The 22,724-nt window shown below is 38.7% G+C and overlaps 1 protein-coding gene and 1 long non-coding RNA gene across 4 annotated transcripts in view; one reads left to right on the top strand and one right to left on the bottom strand.

Annotated features, from left to right (window-relative positions):
• kcnq5a (potassium voltage-gated channel, KQT-like subfamily, member 5a) overlaps window positions 1-22,724 on the bottom strand; it is a 119,567-nt gene that overhangs the window by 62,870 nt on the left and 33,973 nt on the right. The gene's annotated exons all lie outside the window — the stretch shown is intronic.
• LOC143421773 (uncharacterized) lies at window positions 16,460-18,613 on the top strand. Its single transcript, XR_013101342.1, has 3 exons — window positions 16,460-16,782; window positions 18,166-18,303; window positions 18,531-18,613. It is a non-coding gene; the product is annotated as an uncharacterized LOC143421773 (long non-coding RNA).

The following is a 22,724-nucleotide window of genomic DNA, read 5'->3' as shown; positions in this document are numbered from 1 at the left end:
CAGGGGAAACCAATTCTGCAGGGGAGACCTACCTCGGCACTTGTGCAGGTGAAACCAAAGAGAAGATATGCTTCACCATATTTTCTAGTCTTTGGGTTGGAAGGAAGTTGGTTTGGAAACATATTCAGCGATGCTTCACCTCCCGCTTTGCGTTTGTGTGGGAGCCTCGTGCTAGCAGTGTCCAACTGTTGTTTAGTTTTGTTTGTTTTTTTTCCCTTTTCATACCACCCCCCCCTGCAATGGCTCTGCGCCCCCCCTAGGGGGTGGGCCCCACACTTTGGGAAGGTGTGGTTTAGTTGATCATATGTGTAAGTTTGACTACATTCTGCCCAATACGGCAGGAGGAGAAGCACATCTTGTGAAAATGCAGTGAACAGACGGATGACAGATGTCTAGCCATAAGCTCATTGGTCTTTCAGCTGGATGAGCCAACAAATGTCTAAATTATGACCCTCCACGATTGCTTGTGTATTTCATTTCAGTGTTGGAACACAGCTATAGAAATCTGTGATATGGAAGGTTATATTCCAACATAAAGAGATTACCAGACATTTTAATTGCTATTACAGTTAAAACATACAGCTACTGCATTTGCTAATTTTATCTGTCTTTGAACTTCATGTTCAGTTATTTAAACGCTTCAGGCTGAGTTATCTAACAAAAAGAGAGAAAAAAACCCAACCATCTCTCAGTTTTTAATATGAGGCCCTTTTGGCTAAAATAACCTTTTTTAAAAGCAAAACTTGGATTGTTCCAAGAGATTTCCAAAAGAAACAAGAGACAGAGAGGGAAGGAAAGTACATGTCTGCGTATGTGTGTGTTTGTCTGTGTGTGTCTGTACTGAACTGCTCAGCAGTAAAGAAAGTTAAAGTCTGAGAAGAACACAGAGTGAAAGCAGCACATACTGTGTTTCCATGCATTTGCACAAGTCAGTGTGAGTGTGAGTTAGGGTGGTTTGATCTTGTGTTGGAGTGTGTAAAGAGATTTTCCATCCATTAATGTGGCCACACACACACACACACACGCACACACACACACACACACACACACACACACACACACAAAGAGTGAGTTATGCACAGCTCAGGGGAAGTCACTATAAGATCCATGACTTTTTAGATAAAGACAGTTTTGGTAGTTTTGTTTCTTCAAACCAACACAGTCAATTGTAAATCAAACAGTCAAGATGTTACTGAAATGCAGACTTTTAAGGAGGAATTTTACAATATTTTCTACAATAAGTTCATAATCTGTCCATCAAATTATGGTCCTGACTGTAACTCAACTTTTTAAATACTGTTCCAAATGTATCTGTATTATGTCCCACATTTAGACACTTTTGGTTTTTCAGTGAGTGAGTAATATGTGTGTATATTAGCTCCTCATCTACTCATCATTTTTCTAAAGTGGATTTGTGCCAGTATGTCTGCTGATAATACAGCATGCAGCATATTTGAAATTAGTTTAATATGTTTCCCTAAGATTGCAAAAAATGTAATTTGATCCAAGAAAACATTTTTTCCATCTGGTTAACTTCACAACTTCTCAAGCTGCCAGTGTGCCCTACTCCACTAATTACAACCATGAGAAAAAAACTCACAGACTAATTAGTGTTGCCACACTGCTAGTTCAAGCTTTGGGAGCTCAATTAACAAATTTCAGTGAAAAAGAAAAGTTTTGATTTTATTTCATTACTGATACAAAGTAGTGTGAATTTCTTTTTTTTTCAAAATTTGTGGATAGTTTTTGAAATGTGACCTCATTTTCAGTAACACATAATTAATCATGCAAAAAAATTGCACTCATTGCTGACTACTAACAATCACTATGTGACGATTGTGATGCAATTTTTCCTCACTTTTTTCCGTGTGTCCATCTGTTGGTTTGTTCTAGCCCTAACCTGAGCAACGGCAGAGGTTTTTTTTTATGTTGGTTGATTTGTTTGTTTGTTTATCTGCCAGTTTTTATGAAACTTAATAGAAATGGTGAGCATTGTGTTACCAGCAATTGTTTTCCCAATCAGTGTATTTAACTAAACATGTAGATATGTGTAAAAGTGTGAAGTCTCAGTGGTGCACAGTGTGTGTGGATGAGTGTAGGTGTATGTAGGTGTATGTAGGGTGTTACATAAGGAGGAGAGGACAAAATAACCTAACAAACCAGCAGGATCATGAGTAAGTGGCAGCTATCCAGAGAGAGAGAGAGACTGAGAGCAGACTAAAAGAGCAGAGGGGTTTAACACAAAGGAAGTTCAACACAGCCAAGCTTTTGTAGCGTCAGTTGGCTCGGCAAAACCTAAAACTCCAGTTGGGGATAAAAGGTATCACAACGGCAGCTATCAACTTTCGCTGATAGGTCAGGCTTTTTGCTTCACATAAGAACGGCCATTTCACATGTCAAATGACTCTTCTTCTGCGCAAAATGATCCCCATAAGTGGAGCCTACTCTAATCACAAATGTTATCAGATGATGATAATGATGGGAAAATAGTGATAAAGATCTATAAAGAACATAAAAAATTAAACCAGTAAAATGCGTCAATACGTTTCAAGTGCACTCTCAGTGCTGATGTTTATCTTTAACACACCAGCTATACATTACAGTCTTTAATCTGGATATATATCTATATATATCTATATCTATATCTATATATATATATCTCTATCTATCTATCTATCTATCTATCTATCTATCTATCTATCTATCTATCTATCTATCTATATATATATATATATATATATACATACACATATATATATATATATATATATTTTTTTTTTTTTAAAGGGAATTTTAATTGGTTGAACAGGTATTCTTGGTGTGTGTTCGGTGTTCTACTACCTCCAATTCCAGCAGAATCAGCTGCAGATGTTCCTCTGATAATACGACACACAGTTTGCTCTTCATTCAGTGGTTTTGGTTATAAAATGTACTCCTTGACATTCCCACCTCTCAGGTGCAGCCACTCACAGCCCACCCAGGCTGTTGTTGAAAGTAAACCGAGAGGAGGAGGAATGATGATGATTTTACCACTTGCTAGATGTGGAATTGTTAGAGGTCTCTCATTGCCCTATTATTTTGTTTAATGAGCGTTACATAAAAATATATCAAGAAAATGCCAAAATTTTGCTTTTTTAATTTCTCAGTTTGTAATGTGATACATGCACATATGGATAAAGGTGGATTAGAAAACCTGGGGTAAAAAGAGCCAGTTTGTAACCAGCTTCATGAAACCACTTCTACAGAACTGCTAACCTAACCTTACTGAAGCCTGATAACATGAAGAGAAACTGACTGAACCCATCTTTTTTTTAACATACAGGCTGAAAATTTGACTAATGCTAAAATAAACATGAATTGAATAGGACCTCGGTGGTCCCTGCTTTGTATTACCTAAGCTCCGCCTTTCAATGTAAATGTATAAATTAGACCTCTTTTTTTGGTTCCTGGAAAAAAACTGAGCAAAATTCCTTAAATCTAAAGTAAATGTAATCACTGTTTCCCTGGAGGCATCTAATCTGCGCAGTGAATGTTTAATCATGGCTGTATGATGTGACTGTAAGCTGCCTACAGCCTTGTAGCGGAAAAGAGCACTACGTAATGGAATATTAGGGGGTCTCATGTCTGACTTACTACTGTAGCTGTGTTTCATCTCTTGCTAAAACACACACACAAACACTGTAGTGGTGTCTGCAAGCTGCTTGTGGTCTGGACAGCATCACAGGCTGCGGTCAACACTGCAGTGTCTGGGTTATACACAGTTTACACTTGTCTTCAAACACACACATACACATGCAAAAACACACACACATACTGACACCAAATTCAAACTGTCGCCATGTAACAGAGCAAAGGTTTGTTTTACAGTCTTCGAGGGCAAGTAAAAATTCACTTTTTTGATGTAGCTTTAAATTACTAATTCAACACGGAGCATCTTATAATCTGTGCAAATTACAGTTATAAAACCCTGATTCAGATGACTTCAATTCATACTGTATATGTTATTTTTCCAAATATAGCCATGAACATGTGAATAAAACCAGTGTAACTGTATAACTTGGTGGTTTTTGTTACTTCTGCAGTAAACTAGCCACCCTGCATTTTACCTTATGACAGCGGGGATAGGCTCCATCCATCAGCACCTTTGTATGTATGTATGGACGTGGATGTGTGGAAGAATTGATTTTCTTTTTCATAGAGCGGTATGAGTGTTTGTACACAGTTGTTGCACCAGGCTGTTCTCCTACTTCACTTCAATGCCATTGCACTGTTTTCATTTGACAGGTACAAAAGCAAGATTAAAAAGTTTTAGACTTAAGTTTCCAGTTCTGCACATCCAAGTACTCAGATTATTCATCTCCTATTCTTTATGAAGTACTCTTTACCTTAATGAGTAAAAGTTACTGTGAAATGTCTTCAAACATTTTAGAGAGAATTTTGAAAGAATCACAACTGTTGATCAAAAAGTACACGTCGACAAAGTCTTGGAATTATCCCTCAATTCTTCAACATTTACTTTTAAGTAGCCAGACTTTCTTATAATCTTGTACTGTACTGTGGTATAGACAACTTAAAATGTGATGTCCACATATGTGGATGCCAGGTCCTAGGGGGTTAAAATCCAGCCCTTGTACTGGAAAAACGTTTATTTATTAATTAGTTTGCTAAGTTAATTAGTTTGTGGGGATAGGTTAATTGGATAATCCAAATTGCCACTAGGTGTGAATGTGCGAGTGAATGTGAGTATGAATGGTTGTCTGTCCTTGTGTGTTAGCCCTGCGACAGACTGGCGACCTGTCCAGGGTGTACCCCGCCTCTCGCCCTATGACAGCTGGGATTGGCTCCAGCACCCCCCGTGACCCTGAAAAGGATAAGCGGTAGCGAACGGATGGATGGATAGTTTGCTAAGCCATTTAACACCTACCTATGACTCATTGAAACATAAAAAGGCACCTAACTCACGGCATGAACAAATGTTCTAACTGCACATAGAAGACAACTTAGCAAAGATTTTTTATACTATCATTTGTTTTCTTTAGTTGAATCTACAAAATCTACAAGTAGCTATTGGCAGAAAATCCTGTCGCTGTCATGGTGTGCAGTGTGTCCTTAAAAAAGCTTGAGGAAACTGGACAAGTGGAGAACAAAAGAAAGAGTGGGTCTGGCCCTTCTGTTGATTCAGCTACTGTTTGCTGAAGCCTCATCTGAAAACAGTCCCAGTGAAAATATGGCTGCGAAGAAGCTATTCTCAGGGATGGGAAACAGTGAGTATGCCAAATTACACAAGAACTGGATGGAAAATCAGTGGTAACAGATGTTATACAGAGTGTCTACAGCGATCTATAAAACATGGTGGAAGCGCTGTCATGGAACAAAAGGCAGCCAACAACCAAGGAAGAGCTTTGGAATGTTCTTCAAGAAGCTTGGACCACTATTCCTGAAGACTATTTAAAGAAAGCACAAAAAGCTCAGACTGTGTTATATCACCTTGTTAGAATTGTCCAAACTCTATTTTTTCCTTATACACAATTTAAGGAATTAGGGGTTGATCAAGACTTTTGCACACCGCTGTAAATAAAAATTCAAACCATGCAGTTCTCGCAAAGTAGACGATTACCTCTACTCCAAGTTGCTTTTATAGATAGCCTCAAGTGGCCATTCAAGGTACTGTACTTTTCGGTTAGCGCTAGCTAGGAACCCGACTTCCACACTTGGAGCAGCTGTAACTCAGGAGGATCATCTACAAATTGAACGTGGTTCTGTGGCTCCCTTAGTTCATTAAAGTATCCTTGAGTAAGATGCTGAACACCAAATTATCCCAGATTTGCAACTGTTTTGTAAGGTAAAACAAGGAACCAATTATAAGAAAAATATACAATTTTTAAAAATTGTATTATTTGACAGTGTGGGTCTAAGTATGCATGCCCTGCAGTAGCCTAGGGGAGCTCTATCCAGGGTATGCTCTGTCTCCTGCCCTAAGACAGCTGAGATACTGTGGTCTATAGATAGTGACCGTTAGAGTAACCAGAGGATGACAAACGGCGGCACAAATCAGGACCAGTATCTGTTGTGTATCCAGCTGAGACAGGAATTCCTCTACAATCACTGCAAATTACACATGCCTGTGTGGGGTAAAAAACATTGAGAAACCAGGAGACAGAAAAAGAAAGACTGTGCATGAAATGAGTGAAAGGTCCTATTTATCTATCTCTCTGTCTAGACAAGGTATGGTGGTAAAGACTCTTTTGGTTTGAAGGGTCTCTTTATCAGTCCTCACAAATGTCAAACTATATTAAAAACACTCCCAGCAGCATTGTGTACGTCTTTCTGTGTTCCTGTGTGAGTTTCCTGTTATGAAAATGTCATAACCACCTGCTTGTATAACAGTCTGAGGGCTGTCTTGCCTCTTAAGCAGTATCTCAGCGGCTTCTTTGGAGGTATCAGTCGCTTCACACTAAGTGTATGCAACAGGCAGGGTGTGGTAGTGTAAAGGATATACCTTCTTTTTTTAACTGCCCTACATTCTCTCTGTCTGCACATGCGCACACACACACACACACACACACACACACACACACACACACAATGCTGTCTTCATGTGAATAATGAGCAGAAATTTTGTTTGATCTTTGACCCTCGAACTTTTGTCTCTATGCTGGCTCATAGCTCCTCTTCCCTTGAAGATTTGCGTGTGTGTGTGTGTGTGTGTGTGTGTGTGTGTGTGTGTGTGTGTGTGTGTGTGTGCCTAAGTGCTCGTTTCTCCCACAGCATCTGGAACATATTCCGACTTCACCACCGTTTATGGTAGAACCATCACCAGCAGGATGCATGGACATCTTCGGAACTCCCGGCCCCCAGCTCTCTGCTTTTAAGAGCTACTGAAAGAGAGGCCCTGCTCAGGGAACAGCAGGACAAACTGTGCCCCACAGATGCATCCAGTCATGGCCCTATTTACCAACTTTCATGGCTAGAAATGACATGGCGCTGGGGGGGGGACACTAAACCTTATGGAGCATGCAGGTCCTCAGAGTCAGATGGAAAAAGTATTGACCTGGTAAAGTTAATCTGCTTTTAAGTGTGATAATGAAGTCCACGCCCACGTCTTATATATCTTCATGCCTAGTTTGTTTGGGATTACGGATTGTAATGTCACTGCACAGTAGTCACTAGAAGAAAAGCTCAGATTTGCCAACAAGTGTTCACTGTGCTACATAAATTCTTCAAGTAAATGGACATAAAATGAAACTAAATGTACCCGGAAAAGCCGCAAAGCTTGTTTGTAGTCATGTCAAAGTACTTGTTAGAACACAGTGAAGCACTTTTAAAGCACTTGTAAAGTGGTGTAAACATCATAAGTCTTTGGTAATTGTTGCCATGGGAAAATTAAAAAAGTACAGGAGAGGCTTGACATAGCGGAACAGGCTGGAGCGTAGACACACAGGCTCTAACTCAGTGTGTAGTTAAACAGTGAACGTCAAAGCTGGATGATGTTTCATTTAATTACATGTAGTGTTGCTTACCGAGCGTTCCTGATTTATCCTGTTCAGCCTGTATATGAGTCTTGAGTTAGTTGTGCAGGTATAGGAATTTTACACTGTAAAGTATTTGGCTACTACTATATTAAATACTGTGTACTGTTAATATTATACTGTAGTAATGTGCAAAAGTTTTGAGCCAATTTCCATTTCTTTATATTTTGCTAGAAAAATGAGAAGAAAAAAAACATACAAACATACACGGGAATAGAGTATATAAAGCAAACAAAAAAATGAGTTTTTATAACAAGTTTGAAAGTTAGCATATGGTATGATCACATTAAATTCTTCAACACAGCCTAAACTCAACATTTCTCGTCATTTCTTTAAGTAGTCTTGAGGAATAGTTCCCCATTCAATACTTCGTAAGACCTGTTGCCACTGATTTTCAGTAAAGTTTTTGCATAACTTAGCCTACTTCACTAAAAATCACTAAAAAACACTAAAAAACGAGAAAGTCACTTTGGATTTCAGCATGGAGGTGAGCAGCTAAGAAAAAAAAGAGACTACAAAATATTCAGTGATTAAAACTAAATGAAATAAATTCCCCTCAACAAAAATAAGCACAAATATATTAATACATATTTTTTCCAGTCTGAACCTCTTTTTGTTTTGCTACATGATTTAGAGAATTTATGGAGAGACGAAGATGTTATGAAATCCAGACAACTAACTTTATCAACATGAATTTGGAAAATAGCTCAAAATAAATTTGGTTTGTTTGTCTTTGAATCCAAAAAGCAGCAAGCACTCAGAGTTACCAGGGTGTGCCTGTGGCTTTTTGTAAACCAAACAAATAGACCACCCTGAGACAACACTACAGCAGTTAAATGCTGCAGGTCCCTTTTCGAAATAGCCTGTATTGAGAGCAAAGCACTCAGGTTTGAGGTTTTGCTTTGCTATTTTCAGTATTTTATGGACTTATTTGTTTATTTCTAGCTGTGGTCTCCAATGAACTCGAGATAACCCCTTTGGCAATGAAGCACTAAATGCAAAGCTTTGTCTTGTCAACAAGTCTGTTTGGATACTTTTCTTTTGCAGATTGGGCTTATTAAACTTTAACACTTCCAAGGAACAAGAGAGTCTGCCAGGGAAAGGCAGAAGGAGGATGCCGGGTTGTGTCTGTGCTGGAGTCAAAAATTTACATGAAATTAAATCGACTAAAGATGTTTTCTTTACACTCAGTGATCTAGTGTCCTGCCCTTTTCATTTTTATATTTGGGCAAGGTTTTAAAATTGACTTACAATTACGAGAACTCTTCTGTTCACATACTATAACGGGAATAAGAAGAGATGACAAAATGTGACGTAATGTGCTATATTATACTGCTATCTCTTAGCAGAAATAACATTTTGAAGTGGTTATTGGGGAGTTAGAAAACATGTTGCCTGTGAATGATGTGTCTGCCTTTCAGGCAGAGCCCATCATCCCTTATTTCTCCTCAGTTGACAAGAAACATCTCAATCCACAGCTTCTAAGCTGTGGTCTAAAATTGGTGGAGTAGCAGTTTGACACTGTCATCAGTAAGGCTTTGCTGACTGCATGGCTACAAAGTTTGTTCACAACAGTTAGATGGCAACCCCCATATTTATATACACTACTATAGAAAAGTCTTGAGCCAACACTCATTTCTTTATACTGGGAAAAGGGTGTAGTGATTTATTGAAACATGTTCTAACATATACAGCAAATGCAGCAGGAAGACACAGCATATAAGGCAAAAACAGCATTTGTACAATTAATGCAAACAAAACAAGCTTGTAGTGGCCACCTTTATTCTTAAACACAGCCTTAATTCTACCAGGCAAGCTTTCTTGTAATTTCTTTAAGTAGCCTTCGGGAAAAGTTCTGCAGGATTCTTAGAGGACATCTCAAAGCTCTTCTTTGGCTATTGGCTTCCTTTTGTTCCATGACAGAGAGACTCCATCATGTTTTACAGATGGTTATAGACACTCACCGGACTGACACCTTCTTATCTTCAGTCCAGTTCTTATGTAATTTGGCATACCTTAACCTTTTCTTCCTATTCCCTCTTTTTAAAGAATAGCTTCTTGACAGCCACCCTTCCACTAAGACCATTTCTGATTAGTTTTAGGCAAACAGTAGATTGACTGAAGGGCCAGATGAATCTAATTTTTTTCCCATTTCTTAAGAACATGACTGTCAGATATTACTTTCTTTTTAAGCCTGACACTTCTTCTTTTGTCCTCCAGCTTCCTCAAACTTTTTTAACTGCACACTGCACACCATTCCAAGTGCAAACATTCCCAATTTTTAGCTGGAAGTTTTTTGGGAATCACCTTGCTGGTGCTAAAGAACTCTTTTATGCCTATAAAAGACATTATTTTTGGCATTTTTCAGTCGTTGGAAGCAAATTTTGTATTTTTATAAAAGGTAACAAAGTGCCCAAAGATTTTCTTTTGTCTGGAAACAGTACTTAGAGGATGAACCAGTGCTGTTCAACCATTCAAGCATAAATGGTTAATGGGTTAGTACTGAGAGGCCTAAAAGAAAAACAAAATCACAAGAAATTGTGGCTCCCTGGAAGCAAAATAAAAAGAACGGAGAGGCGGCCCTGTATTGACAGACTAGCTGTCACCTGTAAATATTAACAGTGTGACCCAGTCCCTGTAGTATTTAAACATCCAGATGTAGTTACTTAAAAGCATCCGTCACACCTGAGAAATCCCAATTTCATTCATTCCATATGTTCTTACACTATGGTGCTAGGATACTAGATTGGAATTTAAATAATATCATGGCTTCAGAGCCCGCTCAGATCCCAGCTTTTTGAAAAAAGTCGGTGCTATATGAGTCACAGACTGATATGTGAAGGTGTGACTCATTTTATTAAGGCTGCAAATATCATGTGTTTCTCAGAGACAGATGCTGCCGCTGGTTTTCACAGAAAAAGCCTCTGTTCTTTCTGCTCTGCAGTGCCAGTTTATCAAAATGGTACTAACCGAGGAAATAGCTGGAGTGAGCAAAATGATAAAGATTACTCACCCACTTTTGTGTTATTCCAAAATGTGAAAATTTGTTGTAATTGAGCCTGTACAGGACATGGCCTAAATACATAATTTTTCTGCTGAGAAATATTGTATTGCACACTGTCAACAAGCCTGTGGAGTGTGACTGGTGATCTCGTTCAAAAGAGAAATCCACAAGGTTCCTAACTTCTGCTTTAACTTTAGTATAAACTATCTTTGTTGTTGAACTAAATTAGAAGCATAATGAACTAACCAGAGAAGCCTCAGCCTTTCAAACACCATTGTGATTTCTGTTGACGTTCTCCTTCATCGAGCATTAAATGGCACTTTCGCCAATTTCAGTGCCACATCAGTGACGTGTCCTACTAGCAAGACTAAGAGGCAGTGAGCTCAACTCAATGCTGACTCATCAATGTACAATTTCTAGCATTTTTTAAATTTACATTCCTGCTGAAGAGATGGCAGACGAACATTTTCAGTGTCGGGCATTTTGAGCTGATTAACTGGAACATTCACTAAAGACATATCGTGCAGTGTACATTTCTTGTTGTGTAAAATGCTGAAGGTAGGACTGCAGGAAGGTCTTACAATGAATGAGTGTAGGGAGATGGCTGAAAGAAAATGGCTCGCCAGTGAGCTCACGTTCTAACCTTCAAGAAGGTAGATGGATTGACATTTACATATTGTTCTTCTGGTCTAATCCACCACTAGAACTTTGCTTTTATACAATACATAGTGTATAGGACTTTTCCTACAACACACACTCACTCAGGCACAGCATTTGGGGATTATTTGTGGTTTATTGCAATGATTTGCAAATCTGAAAAACCCAAATTTTATTGACAAAGAACACAAACGCTACTCAACAATCCTGGGTCTTCTTTATGATGCACTGAATGTTTTCAGCTGGTGAAAGACCTGAACTGCAGAACGTTCAGTTAAACACCTGGACTCTACTACTGCAAAGCCACGTGGCTGTCGTGGATGCAGTATGCTGTTTAACATTGTCTTGCTGAAATGTACAAGGTTTTCCCTTGAAAGAACATTATGAAGATAAGTACAGATGTTGCTCTAAAGCCAACATATGTTAAAAAACAAAAATCCTCTGATTTGTCTAAATAGAGAGAAATCAAATTAATGCCATGCCCGGGAAACTGCTCACAGACAGCCATTTCTGGAAGTGATCCTGAGCCCATGCAGTGATCTCCATGACAAAGTCATGCCTCTTTTTGATGCAGTGCTGCCTGAGGACCCAAAGATTGGGGGCATCCAGTACTGATTTTTTTTACACAGAGAAATTTCTGCACATTCTCTGAATTTTTTAACAATATTATTTATTATAGATAATGAGATAATTAAAGTCAATTTTACATTAAGCTACGTAAATATGAAATGATTCCACAGTTTATAAACACAGTATTTTGCAGGTTGTTGAACCTCTGATCACCTTTAGTTCAGAAAATTGTCTCTCTAAGGGTTCTTCTCACACCTGCTGCGTGAAAAAAATTGAACTTGTACAGGAGTGAGCGTGGTAATCACGCTTGAGTGCAGATCAAAACAACTACGTCGAGCCCTTTAGGAAGAAGGGGTCTTATTATGAATGTGATCCGAGCCACCTACCAGGTCTATTCTGCAAGTTTGAGCTAAATACCTTCCTGTAGCCAGGTATGCTTTGCATTCTGGGATGCAGCAGTATACCACACAGATGTGTAGCACACAAACTGTCAGGTTAACATCTATCCATGAAATTTTATGTAAATTCTCCATGTTATTTTCTAGGCCAGAGCGCAACATCTTCTGTCTATATTTACTTTTACTGCTCCAGTCCCAGAGACATCTGACCAATAAGCAGATTAATTATTCTCACATGTCGTGATACAAATGTATCACGTGTAATAATAATACTTTTCTATGCGATTAAACAAACTATAGGTGTGAAAAACCTCTAAAATCCTCTTTTTAAACTTGAATCATGTTACTGGTCTGTTGCCAGTTGACGTAATTAGTCGTAAGATTCTATTCTATTCAATTTTATTTATACAGCACCAAATCACAACAACAGTTGCCTCAAGGGGCTTTATATTGTAAGGTAGACCCTACAAAAATACATACAGAGAAAAAAATCCCAAATCACATGACCCCCTATGAGCCAGCACTTTGGCAACAGTGGGAATAAAGATGTCATTAGATATTTTCTATCTTCAATAAAAAATATAATTTAAGTGCAAGTTTTCTTTTTACAGTTTAATTGGTGTTTTATATTTTGTCTATATTCAAAAATTATTTTATCTGTAGTTAGAAAAATGCACAAAACACTTTCCAGGGCATGACAGGAATCCAGTGAAAAATGTTTATAGGTCTACTATCCCCTCAAAAGAAAAACTCAGAAGCAGTGACTCACTGTGTCCATTCTCAGTTAATATGTATTTATATGGCCAAGATCAATTGAAATCCATTATTCTGGGTGACGTAATCCTAAAACAAAACTGATACAGTCCTACAGAACTTTTTTAGCCCTAATGTGTAATTTCCTGCACACAGCCTTGGAACTAGCGAATCTACCTCGACGTGCTGTTGGTGAAGCTTCTTCTGTTTTTAGAAAAGATATACAAACAATATCATATGACAAGCTAACATAATTAGCACTAGCCAGCGCTGAGGGTGGGTAATAATTTGTAGCCTGTTATTTCCTCCTCTGTGAGTGAGTAGTTATGTCTTCTATGAACTACTCTCTGCCGCCTGACTCACGGAGATGGATTCATGGCAGCAGCTGCTCTAAGATTTCAGCCATCAGTGCACTCACACATACTGAAACACACCAAATGTGAACACATACAAAACCTTAGTCTCCAGAGATACACACAGGCGAGACTGGATTGGTATGTACAAGCACACGATGTAAAGGATTATCCCTTAGAAAATCTATTTCTAAAATAACCTCTAATGGCTCTTTTTTCCTTGGCAGCTACTTTGTGAAATTGTTTTTTTCTCCTCTCCACTATTCAAATATTAAATTAGAAACCACATTCAAGTAAATACACAGTACATACACATAAAGCATACACACAAGTGAAATCATTCAGTTAATGTCTATCTGACTCAACACTTTTTCTTGATGTACTGAGCAAAAAAAACAAAAAAACATGAGAAATAAAAAAAGACTGAATGAGAAATTCAATAAGGAGCTCTTTTCTTCTCCAGCCAGCTGGCCTTCATTTGTCTCAGCAGCTCACACTCATTCATCATCACAACCAAAGTGACAGGGAACTCCCCTTATGTTCTGTCTCCCAAAATCGATATGCCCTCTTCATAATGGCAAACAATGTACTCTTCTTAGTTTCCCCCATACTCATTCATGATAATCATAGCATGATGTCAGTCAAGAGAACAACAGACATGACCGCATCAAACATTTACATCACTAACTTCCCCGTCATAACTTTGAAACAAAAACAAATCAACAACAGACTGACGAAACAAGATGTTTTTATGAAATTACTCTTGCACCAAGGGTCAGAAGATGTCCAGTAACAGAGAGTAACGTGTGCTATGTGTAGGAAATGCAAGTAACTATCACAGATTCTCTGTAGACTGCAATGAACAGACTACATTGGTTTTATTTCCATATTCACACCCAGTTATAGATCACCAGAATGAACAAAGGGTAATAAAGTTTTGAGCCATATTGTTCCATCATAACATTGGAGAAAATGATGAATGGCACAAAACACAACATTTATCTCAGTCACCACTGATAAAACCTAAAGGGGTTATATATTTGTATATATAACAGGTGATCTATTAATGGTAGCAAAATGTTTTCTATTGTCATACTTTTTGTCATAATTCTTCATTTTTCTCCTTGGCATTTCTACTCATTTCATTCTCTCCATCCTGCAGAGGATTTTCCTTACTGGATGTATTTATAGCTGGTATTCCTGTCAGAGTTGAGCTCTGAATATGACAGTCACTGTGGATCAGATCAAGTTACATATAAATTCATGTGGACTGACATGTTTTTGGAATCGTTCAAACTGAACAAATCCTCCAACTTAAAATCTCATATAGTTTCTTTTTTATTCTACCTGCTGATACAGCTTATACAGAAGTGTACCAGCAGCAGGAGATACATATAAAACTGTTAAAAACTCCACTTCTAAAAGAAAAAAATATTAATAGCAGCAATCTGACCTCCCTGTGTCTCATCAGCTCATGGTCATACATCATCAAACTGCAGCGATTGCTCATCAGCACAAACAATTAAAATGATGGGAACAACCTTTGTGTTCTACTACTAAAAATAAATACTATCCTTCTTCCTTTTTGCTTATCCCAAACTTCATTTCTGTCAAACCGAACAGGAACTTAAACGCTTGTGTAGGTCTTTTTTCCTGCTTTCTCCAAAAGCTCTCCAAAGCTCTTCAATGCTGTGTTTTGTTCTCTTCTTTGTTAAGATGATCCCACATTGCTTCAGTAATGTTCAGGCTCATTCTCTCGGCCAGTCCATGACTCATAGCGAATGATTGTGTGTTTTTCTATTCATGTATGTTTTTACTGCACTGGTAGTGTGTTTGAGATCATAGCTGCTTTGCAGATAATTTTGCATTGTGGATTGAAATATTTCTGTCCTTTTCTGCATTTGTGATTTTATCAATTTTTACGAGATCCACAACAACACTGGCTGGAATGTGGCCCCAAACCATAATAGAGCCCCCGCCGTGTTTTAAAGATTGATATAGTTAGTTTTCTGCTTTTCTCCTGATCTCCTCTGTAGATACTGATGAGGACCAAAACTGTAAAAGCTCATCAAGCCGTCAGTCCAGTTCTTGTGTAATTTTGCATAGCTCAGCATTTTCTCCCTGTTCTTCCTTAAGAATGGCTTTTGGTGGCCATCCTTCCACTGAGACCATTTGTCATGAGACTTTTGCAATTAGTCTCCGGTTCTGTGTCAGGTCTTTTCTGGATGTGTCAAAAGAAAAACTTGGAAAAATCTTCGTAAAGCCTGGAGAACGATTTCTCAAGACCACTTTAAAAATAAATATAAAGCCTGACTACTTGAAATCCCACAAGAAAAGAAGTAAGGGGTGACTCAAGAGTTTTTGCACAGCACTAAATATAGAAGTGCAGCTTATGGAGGTGCAAGTTATGGAGTGGTTATTGCTAACACTGATTACTGACTGGACCCTAAAACCTCTCCACAAAGACAGAGTTTGCAGCTGTGTGACAACTTTCTGATGTTTGGTAAGTAACTCCTTATCACATTTCTAATCTAGCCTCATATTCGTGTGCTTTTTTCCAGGATGCCGTGAAGAAAAAACCTTCAAAACGAACCTCAAATCAATTCAGTTTAAGACATTCGCTCAGCTTTTGCTTTAGTTTGAAATTTTAATTATACTGTCAGTATTTGGTTAGGTTTAAGCCCTACAACTATCTGGGGAGTGATAGACAGTAAATGTAACCGTGATTAAGTTAAGGATTTGTGGTTAAGGGTTTTGAAATTAAAAAAACACATTAAAATTCAAACTCATCACATTCATTTTAGACATTTGGGGGCTCTTAGCGTCACTCTGCCCTGCACAATTAAAAAATGTGCAGAAAGGACATCCACTTCATTACATATTAAACCCTGTTATTCCTGACCAAGTATCAGTATGTGAGAACTTGGGAGTGAGAAACAATTATGAGACCTAATTTGAAATGCTCTTTGTCCCGTCTCCCTCCCCTAACCCCCAGCCGGTTGTGGCAGATGGCCGTGCCTCTCTGAGCTTGGTTGTGCTTCAGTGTTCTTCCTCTTAAAAGGAAGTTTTTCCTTCCCACTGTTGCCAAATACTTGCTCATAGGGGGTCATCTCATTTTTGGGGTTTTGTATTGAAATGTCTTTACCTTATAATATATAGTGCCTAGGGGTGCAACGATATTCGTATCGATATTGAACCGTTCGATACAGTGCTTTCGGTTCGGTACGCATATGTATCGAACAATACAACATTTGTAATTTATTTTATCAGCTTTCCTTCTGACGATGCTGTCTGTGTTGAGCGCTCAGTGAATCTGCGTTCGACTACTCCGCCTAGGCTGCACTGTCGAGCGCAGATCCACTGAGCGCTCAACACAGACAGCATAGTCAGGAGGAAGAGCGCAGCGCAAGCTAGCGAGACAGAAGTTAAGCTCTCCTTGCAAGATGGACCTCTCTCACCCTCATTCAGATCTGGCGTTTGGAATTATTTTGGTTTTCATGTGACGTATGACCCTGAAGGTAAGCGAGTCATGGACTAAAGTAAAACAGTGTGTTGGATGTGCCATGCAATGCTTAATTACATTGGTGTGAACTAGTGTGTTAGCGCAGTTAGCTCGTTAACGTGTTGGCCGTCTAGCCCCATGCACGGGGCGATCGGCGGTAGCTCGTTAACGGAGATTTGCCGTGTTGTGGCGTTAAGGTCATTTCAACGAGATTAACCTGAAAGCACTAGTGGGAACACAACGAATATGACTGCACATTTACACCGACATCATCCTAGTGCAAAGACAAAAACAACAAGCATGCTACTAACTTTAGCCGAGTCATTTAGACAGCTGTTAGCACGTGATTCTCCTTATGCTGCTGAGAATATAGCCCAGAAGAAGCGGATAGTATAGCTTTTATTTTGGAAAGAGACATTTCTCTGTAATAAACTCTCTTTTCCAAAGATGAGTGATTCCTCAATCAGATACAGGGCTTGCAAAATCGCTAGCCCGACGTCCCGGAGCTAGCGATCTTTCCAGTCGGGCTACAAAAATCTCTCTGCCCTGCCCGTCGGGCTATTGTAGGAAAAATATATGTCAATGCTTTTGCATTCTTTCAGAAATGTAGCTGGGTAATTATGTCATTGGCATCGGTGAGCCACTGTCAATATGTGACATATTGAAATCGCGTTTGAATTTGCGCTTGTTTTTTTGCTTTCACTTTGCAATGACAGCACTGATCTGTGAGTGATGATAATTTGTGCACCAATTCCTCTGACATCGTCTTATTAATCGTTAGCTTACTATGCAAACATGACAAGTGAAATCTCCCGCAGCAAGCTTAAACATGTGAGAGGTTGATCGCGCAGAGAATCGCTGAGCTTATGTGAGTCCGTGTGTAAAAGTAGCAGTATATATATTTTAGTTCTGCTGAGCCAAATAAGACAGGTCGGGGTGAAGAAGTGACAGCCAAAGAAAAGCTTACCACAAAACGGAGAAGTTATGACAAATGAGACTATAAGGCAAAAAGAAAGTGCAGCTTTATGGTTTCATGGACAAAAGAATTTCTGTGGCTGCAATATGACGAGCTAAATAACCAGGGGTGCACATAAGTGGTCCGCAGGTGCGCATTCGCTGTCAAAATAAAAAACGCGCACAAGGGTTAGGGTTAAATTTAAAAACTGTACTTTTGAGTTAAAATATATATTTATCATTTTAATAAATGACAAATTAAAAAGGCATGAACATTTTTTTGTATCGAAAAAATATCGAACCGTGACACCAAAGTATCGAACCGAACCGTGAATTTTGTGTATCGTTGCACCCCTAATAGTGCCTTGAGGTGACTGTCATTGTGATTTGTTGATATATAAATAAAGCTGAATTGAATTGAATGGTTTGCACTGTCGCCTCACAGCAAGAAGTTCTTAGGCTCAAATCCACCGGACAGCTGGGGCCCTCCTGTGTGGCGTTTGCATGTTCTCCCCAGATACCCTGGCTTCCTCCCACAGTCCAAAGATGTGTGTAAGGTTAACTGGTGATTCTAGGTGTGAAGGTGAGAGTGAATTGTCTGTCTCTCTTTGGCAACCTGCCCTGGGTGTACCCCGCCTGTTGACAGCTATGACAGCTGGGGCTCCAGCCCCACTGCAGCCCTGTGTTAGATAACTGGAAAAAAACATGGAATTCAATATAAAACAACATACCTCACCTGTGTTGTTATTTCATTGTTCAGGAGTACCATGCTATTAGAATTACATTTTGTTTATTTCTTTGTTCTAACAGTGGGAGAAACTGAAACCCTAAAAAAAACTTGCACAAGAACCCAGGACATGGTTCCTCTAAGGCATCAGTGCTGCCACAGTAAGTTATTAGAGAATTATAACACTGAGGTTTTTATAGATGACTTGATATTTGCATTGGTGCTAAAACAAATTCCACCTTCAACACTCTCAAACTTGGGATCAGACAATCTGTGCCCTACCTACACTCCTAACAACATCTCTAATATTCTGGTGCCAAACTTAAAATACCAGTATCTGAGTACTTGCTATGAGTCCCTCTTTTTGCCTTTACTAATTAATGTTTCTTTTTTTTCAATGAGCAGCTTTTTCTTTGTCCACTTTAGGAGCACACCTTTCACTTTATTAAAAGCACCTTATCTGGCACTTTATTTAGCATCGCATCGAAGAACATAGGCACACAAGAAGTTTATAATATGAATGAATATTTATTGTGTATTTTAAAATTAGTTGGCAGCCTTTGTTCTAGGTCCTGCACAGCTGCTCCTCATCAAGAAATGTGGTGGTTGTGAAGTGGAAAGGTTGTGGTTGAGAGCAAATAAAGTGAAAGGTAAGTGTAAGGGAGTGTGGGGAATCTTTTCTGCTTGGTTTTTTGGTGTTTTTACAATCATGGGTATGCTGTAAGGATAAAGTGTAAAATATTTATTAATATGAAAATATAAAATTATTTATGTATTTATCTATTGAAAATGATGTATTGTATAATGTGGTGGAAGGTTGTGATTTGAGAACTCACCTGTTATGGAATAATGGTTTAGCCTGTGACAGTTGAACGTATTTAAGGCTGCTGGTTGTCATTAGATGCAGTGAATTGTTTTGTGAGGAGAGCTATACTGTGAATAAATGCCTCGTTCCACTATACTTGTCTTGGTCTGCCTCACTGTAAATCCAGCCACAAGAGGCCATCCTGTTACACTGTCCCTTAATTAGAATTTCCCAACAGTTAAGAGAAATAGAGATTTATTTTTAGTTTAAAATATTTTTGATCATAAGCATTTAACTTTAACAGTTTTTATGATACTTATATGGCATTTAGCATTATGACCCAACAGAGAGGACACTGCACAGTGGGGAATCACTGTTCTATCTAATTATTATAAACCTCCCGCACAGTAGTTGAAACTAAGAGCTAACTGTGATCATTAACATCGCAGCACATTTCTTTGTATCTGAGTAATTTACATGATTCCTGAGATGCTGACAATTTTACTGTATGTGTATTCAAGGATTATAACAGCAGGGATGCAGTTGCACACACTTACTAATTATCTAATTCACACACTATGCAAACCCCATATAAATGGGCATGCGCTCAAAGTCAGACAGTCTGATAAAAATGCATACTCACACTGTACATGACAAAGTGCAGAACAAACAATAGCCTTTCTCCCAAGAGTGAGGGTGAAAAATGATTGAGTGCATGGTCTTTCTGTTGGCCCAAACACAACTAAATTGCATCAGTCAAAGGTCAATGCTGAACCCTGACATTGTCTGTTCATGCTTAAAACATCTATAAACATCCATAATGCTGCTGGTATAAGGACAGGCTTAGTGGGGCAGGACAAACATCAGCCTCCACCATGTGAGACTGTATCCCTCACTTCTTAACTACAATGCCAACTATTCTAAGCTACTGTAAAACACAGCAAGAATCAGACAGTTTGGTTAGTTTGAAAAGCTGTAAAACTCTAGTAAAAAGAATTATGAGCCTCTGAGAATTTTTACACGCTTCAGCTCAGATTTTTTTTCCACTGATAAAAGTAAAGACAGTGACAAAAAAGTGAGCAGAAGAAGAGATATGAAGGAGAAAAGCACAAGACTGGAAAATGTAAATCTGCATCAGAAAGCATGAAGGAATGATGCAAAGATGTACGTATAGTATAGTACGATAGTATTCTGCAAAGACAAATGCACACACTGCTACACAAAGGCGTCATGCTCATTCAGGTAGGAAGAAAAGAAATGAAGAGGAAACAAAGCAAAAAAAAAAGAGATAGAAGAGGGCGGACAACAGCAGTGTCACGTGAACGTGAGCTCACAGACTGTTGCCTGGTGCACCCATTGTCCAGTGGGTAAATATAACAGAGTAGCCAAATTACGCCATATTTGTCACTGCCACCATAACGGGCTTAATGATATTTACAGGTTTCAGACGAGTGCACGTGCTGATTTCATGAGAAATCCGCATACACTTAGCTAGCAGTGTATTGATCAGTAGCCAGTGCCTTCATATGGTGCAGATGAAAAGGACTGGTTGAGAGAATCCCATAGAGACAGGATGTTATTTCTGGACTCCATATCAGTCAGCTCTCTCTTCCTGGTGACTGCAATATTAAAGGGAGGCAGGCAACTGGTGGCATGAAAAATGTACGGCATCATTAGGAATGACCAACGGCTCCACAGAAGGGAGAGAGAGGGGTAGGAGGATAAAGCTGGATCTTTACACACTGTAATTTTGCAGCACTCTGGGATATTACTGCTATGCTGTATTATTCTGTCTTTTGTCAGTTTGTACTTTTTTGTAAGACGTTTAAAACATCAGAACACATTGCACTTGTCACAGCAAACGTGCAGTTTAATTTTATATTTATTTATACACAGAACAAAATAGCGACTAAGGCACTGTCTACATTGACGACATGGTGGTACACCTGTATCTAGAGGACAAGTACCAAATACTTCTAAATGTAGACACAGGTTACAATTTGACGCAAGAGTCACAAAACACCACCATTCCACATCAAGCGGTTCAACCATGCATAACAGCCTTCTCTTACTTTTGGTGCCAACAGCAAAATCCAGCTCTTTATTCAGATGCCAGTAGTCATACACAATAAATGCAATGATGAAGCAAAAAATTCCAAAGAAGAAGCAATCAAAAGGCAAACAACATGAATGGGCACTTATTCAACAATCGGACTATTAGGAACCCAGGCAAATAAGGAGTGATAAATGTGGAAAAACAGACTAGGTCTGCAAAAGCCCAGAAGAATGTTGGAGAGGATTACCAAAAAAAGTGACAAGTCAACGTGGCGACTGAAAAGTGAACAGCTGGTATACCTGAACTAACTGAACTGACTAATGTGCAAGCAAGACAAGTAAGGACTGCAAAATAAAACAGGAAATGATGCAAACTCAGAACCATCACAATACTGAGCTTTTCAATCTTCAACACGTATGTCTATCATAAAAAAAATAGTTCCATAATGCTGAACCTGAGCACTAATAACTCCTCCATTAAATCTTGATTACAGCACAGCACTTCACTGACAGTTTGTTTTTTCCCGTATATGAAGGATTGCGCTTCGGTAATTATGCATTTAGCAACAGATATAATCTCTGTTACAGCTACAGCATCAATAATCATCTTTTTCATAAGATTAAAAGGCAATTTTTGATTTGAAAATGAACTAATTTCCCAGTAAATTATCTATTCAGCAAACACAGCCTGTGTTAACGATGCCTCTATGAATGCTTTGCTAGAGCAAAAACTGTCCAAGCGACAGAGTGCAGACTGCATTGACATTTGTGAGAGCACAGTCGTTAGTGGACAGCTGTAAAGTCAGGCAGATATACTGCATATTAGGACAATTAATTCACTGAAACAATGGCCAGTCAAGAGAGTAAAGCAGTAGGCTCTAAATGTCTTCTGTATAAGTGCTACAAATACATTATGCTGTATAATTCCTGCTTGCTCAATGAACTATAGGTAAGGTGCAACAAAAACAATTTAACATCTTTAACTTTGAAATAAAAGAAGTGGGATGCAAAGTGTGAGGCTGCCATTGTCCCAAAGAGGACCCATCAAATTTTCATGATTATTACAAAGGTACAAGTGTGTCAGCCTTTCCCCAGCAAGACATCAGCCAGCAAAAATATTATTTGCTCTGCAGACATCCAATTAAAAGCCATAATGACGTTTGGGACTGGAGTAGGTAGCAAAGGTTGCTCTAATACATAACCTGCTTGACTCAATTAAAACAAAAGCCTGTTTATTGTGGTTACTTTTGACTGGTGTGAAAGCAATTATAACTTGGTATGGATTAAACAACCTGACAGATGCAACATGCAACCAAGGTTTCAGTTGGTGGTTTGTAATTTCAGCATGAATTTGAAAGTTATACTGTTGTTAAATCCATCTGCTACTTTTACTGTTTTCAAAAGTCATCCAACAGCC

This window comes from Maylandia zebra, linkage group LG13 (assembly GCF_041146795.1).
Source record: "Maylandia zebra isolate NMK-2024a linkage group LG13, Mzebra_GT3a, whole genome shotgun sequence".
NCBI lineage: Eukaryota > Metazoa > Chordata > Actinopteri > Cichliformes > Cichlidae > Maylandia > Maylandia zebra.
This window is presented reverse-complemented; position numbering and strand designations above follow the sequence as displayed.